Here is a 17,141-nt window from a genome sequence, read left to right as displayed (position 1 = left end):
TGCCAATGAATACCAGTTGCTGGAAACTAAATGTAAAGGAGGGCTGTTGCTCTTCAACTAGAGGCACTGTCCTGGCTGCTGCCTCAAAACACACAAGCAGAGTTTCTTACATTTAAGGTAGAAAGAGATCCTTATTCAAGCAATTAATGGGATAGACTCAGCAGCACACACAAGGCTCAAGACGGCGCAATATGTTAATAACTGGATGGAAGTGACAAAGATATCCCAACAAGTTTCCATGCCAAGCCCACCAAGCTTTTAAAGACTATGTGTGGGGTGCTCCCTTGCAACATTGACTCACCCTGCAAGGAATATCAGGATTGCAGATGTGCTGTCTTTCAGGGTGGGTGGGTCTGCTCCCTTGCATGAAGGTGGTGCCTGTTTCTAGTTGACAAGATTGCATCCTCGTATTTTGGATCCTATCCAGTCCAGTTCTATTTCCCCACTCAGCTGCTCAAAGTGCCCCCCACCCCAAACTCTCCACAGGGGCTCTCTGCTCTGCTGAAAAGTTGAGGAGGAGAAATGGCATCTTCGTAAGGAGAGAGGAGGTCCCGGCCTCCTCCACTTTAGGTTCCCATCATTCAGCGCGCCCTCTTTCCTCCTCCTCCTCCTCCTCCTCCTCCTCCTCCTCCTCCTCCTCCTCCTCCTCCTCCTCCTCCTCCTCCTCCTCTGTCAGAGCTTACCAACTCAAGCTGGATCCCAACAATGTGGTGAGGCTCTTGACAGGCATCTGCTTGACCACTATGGGAAGCAGGGGTCTTGTTTGATCCAGGTGGGTTCGTTTGTTCTGAACATTTAAAATAATAATTGGAAAAAATGTTAAAACATTTAAAGCTGGTATGCATAAGCTATATAGTCAGTCAGTCAGTCAGTCAGTCAGTCAATGTTTATTACAGCAAACAGCCAGCATATCAAAACAGAAATTCTGCATAATTCTCTACATAAGCAATAAAAACGACTGATATGGGGTTTTAACAGTCAATATACTAATTAAATGTACAGTACTTAAAATACAGGTCCAGAGGAATAAAACACCATAAAAAAATAAGAGATTTAACTAAAAACTAGCAGCAATATCATCGTCGGAGGGCAGGACAAATTGTCATAATATGGTATTCAATAAAAGAGATTTACGTTTTTAATAGTTAAGGTGCAAAATTTGGCCACAGAGTAGGATACTGAGCTCAAAGAATCTTCCAAAAGGAATTTACGTAGTGTTTCAGGGGAGAATTCCAGATAATATTGCAAGGGTTGTATATTTTGATAATAGGGGTAAAATGACTCGCGCTCATTCTTCACTATATAGCTATAAGCTATAAGCTATATAGTATAAATTTGCCAAAAACAGAGCAATATATTTTGGAGAGGGATTGGAGAAAGGTAGATATATCTATCAGTGTGGTCTACTTGTTCTGTTGTTATGAGTCTATACAATGATTTATTTTGAATAGAAGCAAATTAGCAAAGGTTTTACTCAGTCTTCTGGGGGCAGGGGCAGGGAGATGAATCAGTGCAGTTTCAGTTTCTGCTTTGAAGCCTTTTAAAGCAACTTATCATAGATTTCCCCTGCAGTGCATACTTTATTTAGTTTTTCAAAGTTATCCGTTACTTATTGGGGTGGCTTTAATACTCTATTCATTCAATTTTGGTAAGGTGAATGGAATGTTAGGCTTCCAGGTTTCATTGTTAGCCTTCCACATTTCACACCTTTTTGCTTATGGGAAAATCTCTTTTTCTGTCTTCTTTGTTTTGTTACTGGTCTGTTCAGTCTTTTCTGAAGGAAGCATGTGGAGAAAAATATTTATTTTTAAATAAGAAATGCTTTTAAAAATTCAATTGAATCTAGCAGCTGCTCTCTGTTAGACAGAACAATACCAGATGATAATGAGCTGCTGGTTGCTGATACAATATGGTGATGATGGTGGGGGAACTGCGTGGGAGCAGTAGGGAGTCTGGGCATTTGTTCCCAACATCCAGTATCCAGCAAACGGAAAACTCAAATTTACCTATAGGGTGTGCTGTAACACAGACAACAGAAATCTCAAACAGATGATTTCCCAAATGTCATATTTACTCTTTTGCCTTAGTCCAGCTACCCTCTTACCTAACATCGACTCATTCTAAGCCAATTGATTTCCCTTCAAGCCTTTTTTGAGCAAATGTCTCATTGAACACAATTGCTGCCTTTCACACTTCTCTGTCTTCCTTTCTGTCACTTTCCCCAAATTTATGTTCAAATAAATGAAGATTTCATTTGCTCCCTGATTTATTTTTCTACCTTTGTATAAAAAAATATTGTTCTCTACATAATGTGATGCCATGAGATCCCTTGAGGAAGTAGGTGAAACCATATTCATTTAAGTTGGTGTGGGAACATGTGGTGCTCCATATGTTGTTGGACTGCAACTCCCATAGTCCCTGACTAATGGCCACATTGGCTGTGGCTGATAGTTGGAGTTCAATAACATATGGAGGGGCGCAGGCTCCCCACTCCAAATTTAAGTAATTTAGATATTTTCAAATATAAAAGCTAACAGACACACCAGCTTACTAATAGATGTTATCCTCCTGATGGAGATTTCAAGAGGTTTCACCTTTGTGCAAATAGAGCCCTGGACCTAAGGATTCCATGAACAAGGGGTTATGCCAGCCTGGTCAGCCAGGGCACCTGTGATGATATTGGTTGTATTTGTGCTCCATTAACACTGAGAATGCTCTTCACAAGCAAGCTTTACTCCTTGACGTAAGTTCGTGACAATTGTTTTGAGAGAGCACTGTTAAATTTAGGCATGGGAAGGTTAGCACCAGTAACACAGCGTCATAAATGTAACTCCATTAATAGTCTTTTCATTACAACACATTTGGCTCGGCAGGAAACATTAATGAAGAGAGATTTGCCAGGGAGACTCATGCTGACACCTTCAATAGCCCACAACATCCTTTTATATTGAGAGATTTATACTATCTAGGAGCTCCATATGTACTCTAATCAGTTATACAGGCCCAGCAGTTTTCACACATCAAATGCCATATGTTCTAGTTTTGTTCTCCCATTTTTTGGGGGTGGGGGTTCGAGTGGCCTGAAAACCTATCAGCCAAGTATTCTCCCCCCCTTTCCAGCCCCTAATAGCTGTGGCACATCTGCTGATCCTGGCATCTGGACAGGGCCAGTGCCTGCAGTAATCACAATAAAATAGATCTCCACAAAGTGTTAAGCCTCTTCTCCTGTTGGTATTCAGAATTTACACATGGAGATGATAAAGTATTTATCTGGGCAGTTTACAGCTTTTTTTCACATTAGGAGCCTGCCTGCCAGTCATTGCTGAACACATTTGCAGCACCTTGTTTCTCCTTGCCCTTCTCCTGTTATTTCCTGCCCTTCCTCCCAAAGGAGCCATTTTTCTTTTCTCAGATTTCTTCTTAGGCAAATCTCAAATTCCATGCAGCCTATCCTTGCATTGTATGAACTGTAACGGGGGATTCATCCATTCATTGCAGGTATTCATTAGTTGGTTTTCAGGGCTAAGCCCTCACAAACCAACCTATAAGGAGAAATAAAACATAGAAACTGTGGTAGAGTGTGAAGCACTGAGTGGACACAGACAAATAGTAGCAATACGGATAGAGACCACCAAAGTTCAGGTGTTCACACATGAAATAAAACACATAAAAAGCATATACAGACATATATGAAACAGATTTCTGAGAGTACCCTTTTGCTTGAGCAGCCTCTGACTAGAAAGGTTTGATTATTCAATTATTCTTAACATATTTAATTGTATTATACAAAGCTGTGGTGGTTTGTGTAAATGCGGGAAGCTGCATGATTCCCCTTGCCCCTTTTAAACAATAAAACCTAAACAGTGATGCAGCTTTGCGTAATTCTCTTTGAAAGCAGTTCTAAATTTTAAGTGTCCTGGGCCTGGCCTATATTCTGCACAACTAAGATTCATGAGGTTGTGAGTGAGTGAGGCCCTAAAAGTAGATCACAATACTCAAACATGTTTATATGGGAGGAGGCTGTATGGAGATGCTCTGGTCCCAAGTTGCTTGGGTGGTAAAGATCAAAATCAGCACCCTGAAGAATCAAGTTGGCACTATAAAATGAGAGTAATCTAAGGTTCTGCAGAAAGAACTAGATGCACAATTATAAGATGAGGGACAACTGGCTTACTAGCAGTACACGTGAAAAGGATCTAGGGATCTTTGTGAACCACAAGCTTAACATAAGTCAACAGTGTGATGCAGCAGCCAGAAAAAAATAATGCTATTCTAGGCAGCATCAACAGAAGCATAGTGTTCAAATCAAGTATTAGTACCACTCTATTCTGCCTTGGTCAGACCACACCTGGAATACTGTGTCCAATTCTGGGCACCACAGTTTAAGAAGTGATCCAAGGGTCTGGGAACCAAGCCTTATGAGGAATAGTTGCAGGAGCTGGAAAAGAGGTAATTGAGAGGAGATACGATAGCCATCTTCCAATATCTGAAGGGCTTTCACATGGAAGAGGGAACAAGCTTGTTTTCTCCTGCTCCAGAAGCAAGGACCTAAACCCATGGCTTCAAGTTACAAGAAAGGAGATTCCAACTAAACATCAGGAAGAGCTTCTTGATGATAAGAGCCCTTCAACAGTGGAACGGACTCCCTTGGGAGGTTGTGGACTCTCCTTCCTTGGAGGTTTTTAAGCAGAGTTTGGATGGCCATCTGTCATGGGTGCTTTAGCTGAGATTCCTGCATAGCAGGGGGTTGGACTGGATGGCCCTTGGGATCCCTTCCAACTCTTAAGATTCTATGATCAGAGTCTAGTAGTTCCACTTGAAACCCAGGCAGCTACATTTTAGACCAGCATACGTTTTTGAGCTGTCTTCAGTGGCAGTGCTGCTTAAAACTCAACCTGTCCCTGGAGGCAGGTATCCATGACATTCTTTGCTACTTTCAGGCTTCTTTGCTCACCCAGCAACTGATTTGGCAATAGTACATTTGCCATGTGTGATACTTCAGCAGGGCTAATTGGTTAGCAAACACATGCTTATCTAGAAGAGGATTTTAATGGGTCTTTCCCCTCCACACCCCCTTTAAACTCCCTAGTGGTTTTGTTCTCAGTGGATCCTCTTGTTCTCAGTGGATCCTCTTGCTGGGATTAAAAGTCTCTCAGAAATGATTGTCTTAACTGCCTTTCCTATGGGTTATTTGACTTTAAGACTAAATAACAGCTCTTAGTTGTGTTGCACTTCTTACCATCCCTTCTCAAACCCCTTTTGGTGCCTCATTTGAAATCTTAAACATGTCCCCTTCTTAAAGTGGTCTTGTCAGCAATAACAGTGGTGCATGTCAGCATTTGTAGAAGGTTTTTTTCCTCTCCCCCCCCCCCAACCTGGCAGTTTGGCTCAACTCCTTAAGTCTACCTGACTGTGGGAGACTAGCAGATGATAACAGAGCCTGGCTTCTATAGAGGATTTAAAATTGGGTTCTTTTCCAAGGAAGGCTTGGAAGGAGGAGATAACTAATGTTCATTTACTATTCATTCACATTTTGTCACAAGGGGAGACACAATTTCAGTGTGGAGGCTGAGTGCTTGAATGTGGCTGTGTTGGAGAGTGTTCCCATCTGTATCTGGTGATAGACTACTGACAATATAGATGCTTTTCCATAAGGAAGGTAGGAGGCTTATTTGTCATGACTGCAAGCCTTCAGCTGGTCCCCACGAGATGGCAGCAAAGAAAGACTTCTCACTGAGAGAGATGCCTTTTCATCTTGCACGACTTGTGCCTAGTTATAAATAGCTAGGTATATGAGAATTCTATGGGATGCAAATAGTCTTGTAATCAGAAGACTCTTTCCCATGTTACGCATTAGAGCAGAGTTGGTCAGTTGGCTTCAGCTTGTGGGGCTAAATGTTACCCAGCTAAACTTTTCAGGGGTTCTTCTCTACCTGACCGAAGTGTTGACATTTTCTCTACTGCCCTGAGCACTTTGGCTAGGGAGGAATCTGCTTATAATAACAACTCTAGCATCACTAGTGTAAAAAAAACAGCAACTTTAATGTGGCAGCATCTACACTTTGGAACTCCCTTCCTGCTGACACCAGGCAGGGACCTTTGCTTCAGTCTTTTTTGGTGCCTGCTTAAAACATTTTTGTTTAGACAAGCCTACCCAGACATAAGTTTAACCAAACTGCGGGAGGCAGTGGAAGACAGGAGTGCCTGGCGTGCTATGGTCCATGGGGTCACGAAGAGTCGGACACGACTAAACAACAAAATCCAGACATGTAGATGTTGTTGTTTAGTCGTTTAGTCGTGTCCGACTCTTCGTGACCCCATGGACCATAGCACGCCAGGCACTCCTGTCTTCCACTGCCTCCCGCAGTTTGGTCAAACTCATGTTCGTAGCTTCGAGAACACTGTCCAACCATCTTGTCCTCTGTCGTCCCCTTCTCCTAGTGCCCTCAATCTTTCCCAACATCAGGGTCTTTTCCAAGGATTCTTCTCTTCTCATGAGGTGGCCAAAGTATTGGAGCCTCAGCTTCACGATCTGTCCTTCCAGGGAGCACTCAGGGCTGATTTCCTTAAGAATGGATAGGTTTGATCTTCTTGCAGTCCATGGGACTCTCAAGAGTCTCCTCCAGCACCATAATTCAAAAGCATCAATTCTTCGGCGATCAGCCTTCTTGATGGTCCAGCTCTCACTTCCATACATCACTACTGGGAAAACCATAGCTTTAACTATACGGACCTTTGTCGGCAAGGTGATGTCTCTGCTTTTTAAGATGCTGTCTAGGTTTGTCATTGCTTTTCTCCCAAGAAGCAGGCGTCTTTTAATTTCGTGACTGCTGTCACCATCTGCAGTGATCAAGGAGCCCAAGAAAGTAAAATCTCTCACTGCCTCCATTTCTTCCCCTTCTATTTGCCAGGAGGTGATGGGACCAGTGGCCATGATCTTGGCTTTTTTGATGTTGAGCTTCAGACCATATTTTGCGCTCTCCTCTTTCACCCTCATTAAAAGGTTCTTTAATTCCTCCTCGCTTTCTGCCATCAAGGTTGTGTCATCTGCATATCTGAGGTTGTTGATATTTCTTCCGGCAATCTTAATTCCGGCTTGGGATTCACCTAGTCCAGCCTTTCGCATGATGAATTCTGCATATAAGTTAAATAAGCAGGGAGACAATATACAACCTTGTCGTACTCCTTTCCCAATTTTGAACCAATCAGTTGTTCCATATCCAGTTCTAACTGTAGCTTCTTGTCCCACATAGAGATTTCTCAGGAGACAGATGAGGTGATCAGGCACTCCCATTTCTTTAAGAACTTGCCAAAGTTTGCTGTGGTCGACACAGTCAAAGGCTTTTGCATAGTCAATGAAGCAGAAGTAGACATTTTTCTGGAACTCTCTAGCTTTCTCCATAATCCAGCGCATGTTTGCTATTTGGTCTCTGGTTCCTCTGCCCTTCATGGATCAATGCCTTGTCGTGGCGAAGGGGCTTGAATAACTCAGAGAAGCTATGAGCTATGCCATGCAGGGCCACCCAAGATGGACAGGTCATAGTGGAGAGTTTTGACTAAACGTGATCCACCTGGAGAAGGAACTGGCAAGCCACTCCAGTATCCCTGCCAAGAAAACTCCATGGACAAAGACAACAGGCATGTAGATGTTAACATGTTTTTATCTCTTGCTGTTAACATTAATTATCTTTTAAATGTTTTTAATTACTTGTTTCTAACTGATTTTTATTTATAATGTTAATATTTCTTTTAAGCCACTTAGAGAATTTGCTACATAAAAATCTTGTTAAAATAAAATAAACAAAAAATAAAACTCAAGTTAACAACACTTTTGCAGGAAGGACACCCTCCCCAAAAATAGGGACAATAATTTATTGGGATAGTGACCAGAAGGACAAGGCTGTCCTTGGTAAACAGGGCCAATGGGAGTGCATACCTTTTTCGATAGAGGTGCCTGATCAAAGTTGCTTGGCGTATAACAGCAGTTGTCAGCAAGTTGCCCTGCAGATGCTGATGGGCTACATCAGGCATCCCCAAACTGCGGCCCTCCAGATGTTTTGGCCTACAACTCCCATGATCCCTAGCTAACAGGACCAGTGGTCAGGGATGATGGGAATTGTAGTCCAAAACATATGGAGGGCCGAGGTTTGGGGATGCCTGGGCTACATCTTCATCCTCCCTGACTATTGGGCCTGCTGGTTGGGACTGATGGGAGCTGTAGCCCATAACATCTGGAGAGCACTATTTTTCTTAGCTCTGGCATACAAACATCATGGAAATAGGTGAGTGTGTGGGAGGGGGAGATATAAGGAGAGAGAGAGATAAGGAGAGTTGAAAAAAAAGTAGACAAGAAGCCTGTAAGCATCCTATATAATAAAGTCCCTGTGTCTCTGCGTCCAGTCCCTGTGTCCCTGTGTCCACGCTAATGCACATGTGCCCCACGGACACAGGGACTGGATGAAGAGGCAGGACGCACTCTCTCTCCCCCCCAACCCTCTGCCTCCCATTTCCCTGCGGCAGTGGACCAAGATGGTGGCATCGGGCTCCAATGCCGCCATCTTGGTCCGCCTCCTCCTCCTCCTGACAACTCTACCTGGCCCGTGGGAGGAGCGGCGGGGCCGCGGCCTTCCCTCCCTCTCTGCGCTCGACTGCGGGACACGGCGGGAGAGCGATTTTGTTTAATTGCGTTCCCGGCGCGCCCCGCGGCCGAGCGCAGAAAGGGAGGGAAGGCCGCGGCCCCGTCGCACCTCTAGCGCCCGTTTTCTTAACGGGCTGAATGAGACTAGTTAATGCATAATCTCAAAGAACCAGAGTTTGTTAAGAGAGTGGCATTCTCAGTGAAAAAAGAGAGGAATACAGAATATTATTTCATACAGATCACATTAATGCCTTGCAGAGGGCTACTGTTTGATGAGCTGTGTGTAGCAAATGTTGGCAAAGGGGTCTGTACCCATAAGTTTCTCTCTGTGCATAATAAAGAGAGGGATCTTCTGCCTCTTGGTTACCAGTTGTCCACTGGAGAAAGCCAGAGGGAGAGAGAGAGAGAGGGAGGGAGGGAGCTGTGAGTACAATTCATTATTAACTGAACTCTTGTGTGCTTGCTGTGACTCAACACTAACTCAAAGTTCCATCCCAGAAAAAACATTTCAGAACTCTGTGTCTATATCAGCCAGTTTCTCTGAATCGCCGAGGATTAGCTAATTGTTCTTCAACTGATAGGTCAAGTCGGTAATGACTAGATCTCACCTGGGTCAGAGGGGTATCATCACCAATTGCTATTTTTTCTTTTGCTTATTTAGGAAATCAGACATAGGAAGAGAGGATAAAGAGATGGTGTGTGTATGAATGAGGTCCCCAAAGTAGCTCTTGTGAGACCATGGTATACTCAGACACATCTATTGGCGCATCCCCCTTCCATATTTCTAAGTTGATGGTTTTTGGGCCTTTTTTGTGGGGAGTTGGCTCTGTTTTGTGAGTGTTGCCTGATATTTTGTCGGCCTTTCTCAGTCTTCTCCCTTCCCCGAAACACTCTGTTTTGGAGTTACACTGCCTATCACTGGTGGGGATACCTCTAACTGTACTGACCGCCTGCTTGCTGATTAACCAAGTGCGTTGGAGTGCTCATTTCAGAGGCGGATTTAGGGGAGCACAACCAGTTCAGTTGCACTGGGCACAGAGCCTCCTGGGTACCACAACTATGATGCTGAATGGAAGGCAAGAGGGGTGTGTGTGTGTGTGTGTGTGTGTGTGTGTGTGTGTGAGAGAGAGAGAGAGAGAGAGAGAGAGAGAGATTTGTCACACAGGGTGCCACTGAAATTCCAAGACCCGAAGGTCTACCCCTGCTCCTTGAGTGCTGGGTGGAGAGACATTCCTGCCTCATTCCCGCCCCCTCTGGCACAGTAGGTTGCGGGTTTGGATTGCTCTACCTATCATAAATCCTCCCGGGTAACATGAAAACAGGAACTTGTCATAGCACTATGCCCATGTCTAAATTTGAGTATTTTCCTTTATTGTGGGAAATTGAAGAGAAGGCTTACTCATGCTCTGAGATGCGGAGAATATTTTTAAAAAGCAAATCTGTTTCCTAGCACCTTGTGCCTAAATCACCAGCAAACACTAAATTGTAGATTAATATCTATGCCATTCCATAAAAACATAACAGGGTCTCAGGGAATTCGTCTGGCTCTATTCAGTTCTTTGGGTTTTTCCACTTATCCTTTTGGCTTAATCAGTGTTAAAGTCAAACAAGCTTTGGTTGCTGCAAAAGCTTTTTAGCAAACAGAAAGGCTTGTGGTTTAGAGCAAATCCGCAGTCATTCTGCGGACTCGGCAATGCAGTTTCTCAAATTTTATTTTATGCTAAATAAAACAAGTAGTACTATTGAATGGTGCATGTGCTGTGAATATTACTTTTGATAACAGCAGGAAAGAGATGGGTTGCGTGAGACTTCAGGTTTGCACATAGTACAGATTTACATGTTCAATTTATTCAGATAAGTGTTCACACCTTCGTGAATAGAGCATTGTGATGCTAGGTCTGTCTGTCTGTCTCTTTGTGATCACTTGTGGCCGAGTAAGATTGTCTTCTGTGAACGCAGTCTTAGCAGTGTGTCCGTAAGTGACCGTGGAGGCCAATTCTGGATCTGCACATCCTTCCACAGTGGGAACATAGGTTTCTGGATGGGAGTTGATCACAATGAGGATTTTCCAAATGTGCTAAGGCATCCCATGGAGGACACTAGCCTGGAAGTACAGGTGTATTACGTCAGATGGCCCAAAGCTTGGACTGCATCTGTCCACTCCTTCTCCCAAGCTCTTTATTTGGGTCATCATGTATTAAAGAGCATTGTGCAGAAAACTCAGTTTTCACTGGATATAGTCCCCCTGTCATGAAGATTTTATTTATTCATATCCTGGCCTTCCTCCTAAAGAAATTGAAGGCAGCAAACACCAACAAGCTAGATATTTTTATTTTATTTAGTTTTGTTTCAACACCCATTTTAAAAACCACTAAGAACATGACATTTAAAAATAATCACTACCGGTACTAACATTTTTAAGATTGCAGGTTAAACTGCAATAATTTTAAGTTCTTCTTGATGTTAATAACAAGGGAGACGGATGTACCTTACTGAAGAGGGCAGCGAGCCACCACCAAGACAACCCTGCCATGCCAACCAGCCAGTAGCCAGCAATATATGATATGGGGTTTCCCAAACTCATTTTGGGATACAGGGGCATATATACTTCAGTTGTTTAGGTTGCTCATTCAGCTTTTGTTTTCAGACTTTCAAGGGAGTAAGTAATCCAAAGAGGCACAAAGCAAGGATCCCCACTATCTCCCTTTTTTATTCTGGCTCTAGAGCCCCTAGCAATCTGAATCCGAGCATCCACAGACACCAAGGGAGTAGAAATAAAAGGCAAAACATATAAATTAGGGCTCTTTGCAGATGACCTAATGGTCACAACATCAGACCCCTTAAACACAGCAATCTCCCTGACCAGAGAACTCAACACATTTACAACGGTGTCAGGCCTACAAGTAAACTTTGCAAAATCAGAAGCCATGTGCTTACTAATATCACCAAGATAAAACTTTGTCACACCAAGTTCAGATACCTAGGGGTACAAATAACCAAAAACCTCAACAAATTATACTTTCATAACAAACCCCTGTGGCGGCAAATAAACAAAGACCTAAAGAGATGGAACACTATGAATTTCACTCTCTCAGACAAAATGGCAATGATCAAAATGATCACCCTCCCAAAACTAACCTACCTATTCCAAACCCTCCCAATTTGGATCCCCCCCAACCCAACTTCAAAGATGGCAGGGAAAATTACACTCTTTTATCTTCTCACATAAAAAAACCAAGAATAAGCACCAAATACCTACACTTCCCCACCTCAGCAGGAGGATGGGGCATCCCCAGCATAGAAACATATTACAGAGCCAACCAAATACGCCATATAATCCCATACATACTAGAAGATGAGACAAAACAATGGATACACCTGGAAAGGGTCTCAATCGAAAGTATCTGTACAGCATACCCATTCCTCCCAAACAAAGGAAATTTCCCATAACACTTAATAGGTACACACAAACCATGCTCAAAGCATGGGAAGCAGAAATAGGCAAACTATCCCCAACCCCATCCCCACTAATCCCCTTGTCTTACCACCCATTATTCCACCATGCAGCACAAAACCTCCAGATAAAAATCTGGCAAACCAAAGGCTTTATAAAAATGACAAACCTCTGTCAACACAAGAAATACAGGATAAACTAGAAAACACCCAAATACCCTGGTTAGCACAACACCAACTACATGCCCTCTTAAACAATCCAGCAGTAAAATCAGCAGCAACTAGGCCTCTGACAACCTTCGAAAACCTCCTCCTAAGGACAAAGGGACATGGCAAGGGGATGGTATCTGCAATATATAAAATACTACTACAAAATCCCACAAGTCCCCTAGACACAATCAAAAGACAATGGGAAGACGATATAGGCTACGAGATTAATCCCACTCAATGGACCAGAATGTGGTCTAAACCCCCCTTTAAATCCATATCAACAAAAAAGAAAGAACTCACTCTGAAACTCACCTACAGGTGGTACCTAACACCAAGAAAACTAGCGCCAATACGCCCAGGAACCTCACCAAAATGCTGGAGAGGCACATATTTCCACATGTGGTGGGAGTGCCGCAAAATTCAACTATTCTGGACAACAACCATACGGGAAATAAGTAAAATAACCAAGTAAACATTAGAAATGGTCCCAGAATTGGCCTTACTAAACATTTTCCAAGACAATAATGCCCAAATACATTACAAAGAACTCATAACCCACTTACTCTCCACAACCAGAAGCACCATAACCAGACACTGGAAAGACCTCAGGAGTAAGCATGGATCAATGGTACCAAATAGTATGGGAAACAGCTCTACTAGAAAAATTAACCAATAAGCTGAAACTGACACGGGGACAAATAGAAGAAGATGACTTCACCCCAGTATGGTTCCCCTTTATCACATACACAGCCCAACAAGACAATGACAAAAATCCACCAACAGCATACAAATCAATATGGCTAACTTGGTCCAAAACACTGACCCACCCCACTCACACACGAAACAAAAACCACTACAGCCAACCACAAATGAACAACCATACCCTAGGCCAACCCCAATCTCTCTCAACACCAAAGGAACACAAGGGAACAACAGAGAACCTGCACAAGCAACGCTGACAAACACCCCCCCCCAACATATGTTAAGTAAAATAGAAACACCGCCACCTGACCCCCCATCTCCCCCCATCTACCTCTGTCCCCCTCTTTCTTCCCAATGTCTCAACTAATGAAACCAATTTGTAAAAATGTTATGAGAGACATTATATTTCTTTAAATCAAGAAAATCTTTAAAAAACAACAACAAAATTATCAAGGTGGTGACATATATGTGAATGGGAAAACCCAAATTTTATTTTATTTAAGTAACATAGTATGTGGGGGCTTCAGTCTTTCTAGATCTAGAATTTCTCTGATTCATATTTCTGTGAGTGAAGGCAGAAGTGTGCCCAATGAGAGATAGCAGTGCCATTTATTTTCCGTAATGCAAGCACAATGCTTTAGAATTCATTTCTGTCTGGCCCTCTCTCATATGCACATCTTGGATAGTAAAAGGGATACTTCTGAATCTATAAGAAGTCGAAGTTCATTGCATCTTTCATAAAGTTCATTACCACTTCACAACAGCTCCTTGATTTCACATTCTCTCTATATTATTGTTGTTAAGGTCAGCAGTAGTTTCCATTTACCAGAGTGATAAGCTTCACTTGCTCTTGGAATTTATTTCCATGCCTGAGTGTGGGAAGGATCAAGGGTGGAAAAGAGATCACCTCCCAAGATGTATCCACATGTTCTCAACCAGGCTGTGATGTTCTTAAGAGCTGTTTTATGGCATATATCCAGAAATCTATATTAGCCTCTTAGATACATTAGCCTGTTTACCGTTGGCTGTTAATTATGTCTCTGAAACAGGCAGCCTTCAAGTTTGAAGTCATCTTTCTTTGACTTCTATGTTTAGACACCTTAATGAAGAGAATAAATGTGAAAAGTGGAGACTTGAAAATATTTAAAGCATAATGCATTTGCTTCTCTCATTTACTTTGCAGTAGATTTTATTGTCTGTCTGCTCAGAGAATGTAATGGAGAATGCAGTGGAGAATATAAAACTTACAACTTGATTGACAGGATCCAGCTTCTAGTTGACAGATCCTCATCATGTGTGATTGGGTTGTTGGCTTCAGGTAATTGGCATGCAGAAAGCGGTGTGATAGACTTTTGCTGAGCTTCCTTCAGTGACACATGAATATCATTGGCTTGATGGTGCATTGCTTTGGGGTTGCCTTATCAGTGCTTTAAATGTAGATCCAGTAAGATAGCCTTGCAGGCTGCAGGGCATTGTGTGAAAACTGTGAGGACATCAGAAATAGCTTCAACATATTGGGAGATACACCAGCTCCACCCCCACCCCAATCTATTTGTTTGTTGCATCTTCTTCCAAGTAATGGAGAGTGATGTGTATGGTATCCGCTTACATCCTCACACCAATCCAGTATGGTAGGCTAGGCTGAAAGATGGTAACTTGGCCCTGTGAGTTTCATGACAGAGGGGAGAAATGAATCTGGATTTCCCTGGTTGTAGTCCAACTCTCTAATAGAGTCTTGTCTACTACAACATGCCTATTTTGGCTTGTGTGTTTTTCTTCTGCTTGGAAAAGGAGTTACATATACCCACAAGTAAGTCTTATCTATACATGAAGCACTACAAGTGTTTGTACACAACCTTGCCTGCTTAGGAAAAAATGCTGAGAATCCAGAACTATATTTGTAGAACTTGCATCTTTCTCCAAAATCGGCACCCGTGTCAGTCTTTCCAGTGCAAAATTTTTAGATGTAGTTTCTGACAGAGTTGAACGCAACATGGGAAACATTCCATGACCCTGCTAGTCCCGAGTCTGTCTTCTCCTTTGTGCCAGTCTCTAGACACAACTTTATGTCAGCTCCATCAAAGTGCTGGTCTCGAGTCAGACTACTCTCTTTTCACAAATCAAAGTATGGGATCACAGCTTAATTTAACCTCTTATCTCATGGAGCACTTCACTGTGGCAGAATTCTAATTTCCAAAGCACCTGGTATTGTGTTATGCCTGATAATGCTACTAGCTTAGACTTAGAATATGTCTATTTACTGGTGCTCTGCATTATAACTAGCCCTTCCATTTTTTCCTTTAGAGAATTTAAAACCATATTACCCCATTTTCAATATCTTTTGCAGCTTCAAACAGAGGTGTGCACGTTTATTTGCACCCTTCTAGCAATGTTCTCTTTCCCAGCCGAACTCACCCCCGCCCCACCCAAAGGTTGTTTTAGCTCGGTAGCATCCTCACCTTCTTTTGCAGCTCACTCCTTCTTAATGTGCTTTCGTCTCTCCATTCTGTTTCCCTGTTTCCTATTTATAGACTAACTTGCTTCAGCGGCAGTCAATTAGAACAGCAGTGAATCCTTTAAAAGGAGGATGCCAGGAGGGAATATATTTGTTGATTTGCTTGCTCCCGGGGAATCAGATTGATAGTTTACTTGAAGCCCTTGCAGCACATTAAAAATTCTCTTGGGTTTTGTTGATTTTTGAAATACATTTTCATATATTAGGAAACAAAAAGAGGGGGAACACTTCATTTCCATGCAGTGCAGAATGCAAAAATATCAAGGAGGCAAGTAGTGGGGTTCTTGTTTTTCTTGGAGCCTTTAACATAAAATATCCTTGAGGAAACTTATTGGTTTGTTTCCTATTCATTTATTTATTTTTACATTGGTATCTCACTTTCGACTTGAGTTAGCAAAGTACTCCCAACATTAATGCAGTAATTTTGCATTTAAAATCTTTAAATGCAAAGCTAAAATCAGAAAAGAAAATGGAAGATTAGATGGGTGGAAAAGTAGAGAGCTAGTTGAAAAGCAGAATTATAAAAGAATAAAGCACAGCAAAGGATTGATGGTGTGTATGACTCATATAGTTTCTATTGAGTTGCCTCTCCTTGTTATAGTTTTATGAAAGTGTAGTCTATAAATATTTATATAAATAAATAAATAAATAAATATCATCTTCCTACCCATCCTGTTTATTATTGTTCGTGGCGGTTATGTTGGAATTATTTTCCTCCTTTCCTTCAAGGAGCTCCATCCCATTTCTTCCATCATTAAGAGGCAATGAGCTCACCCATCGAGCTTCGGGATTTGAACCTGTTTTCCCCAGATCTTAGTCCAGTACTCTAACCACTGTGCCACATGGGCTCCAGGCACCTTCTAGGAATCTCAGATCTAGTTTTTATCACTATAGTATTAATGTTTCCATTTATATACCACTTACAATCTAAAAGATCTTAAAGCAGTTTACAATATACACACTCATAATATAAGTGTGTGTATATACATATATAAACTCTCTCTCACCAATAACACTGTGTCAAATGAATCACATAACAAAGTACATAAACGGTACCCAAAACATAATATAAATAAATAAATAACATTAGAGTGTGTTACCGGTACAAGGCAGTATAATGCAATTTTTCAAACAGCACAAAATTCATGCAATGTAACTTGCCATCCATTTCACATAGCCATTACAACCATTCACTACCTCAAGCATTACCTTTATCAACCCCTCATACATTACTTATTGTTAATAATGACAAAAAATCATAACAACTCTATAAAATATGAGTGGGTAGCATGTCTCTGGAGAGTTTATGATCTAAAATTTGACAAAGAGGAAACAACAGCATAAGGGTCAGAATATATAGGCTGGAATAAATGGGAATTTATTTGAGTTATGCATCTTCAGGTTTGGTTATAGTAGGATGGGGTGGAGTGCCTATAATCCTCCACATATTGCTTGGCCCCAATTCCCATAACCGCTGGCTGTACTGGCAAGAACTGATGGGAACTGGAGTTCCAAAAGGAATGTTACAAGTTCCCCACCCCTTCAGTAGGGCATGGAACTAAGATGTTTTGTCAAGCAAATGTTTCACATAAAAGGTAGATTTAAAGAAGGAATTGAAAGAGA

General features: G+C 42.1%; 1 protein-coding gene across 1 annotated transcript in view; it reads left to right on the top strand.

Annotated features, from left to right (window-relative positions):
• Positions 1-17,141, top strand: part of MAD1L1 (mitotic arrest deficient 1 like 1) — a 492,750-nt gene that overhangs the window by 194,605 nt on the left and 281,004 nt on the right. The window lies entirely within an intron of this gene.

The sequence above is a fragment of the Zootoca vivipara genome, chromosome 14 (assembly GCF_963506605.1).
Source record: "Zootoca vivipara chromosome 14, rZooViv1.1, whole genome shotgun sequence".
Classification (NCBI taxonomy): domain Eukaryota; kingdom Metazoa; phylum Chordata; class Lepidosauria; order Squamata; family Lacertidae; genus Zootoca; species Zootoca vivipara.
This window is presented reverse-complemented; position numbering and strand designations above follow the sequence as displayed.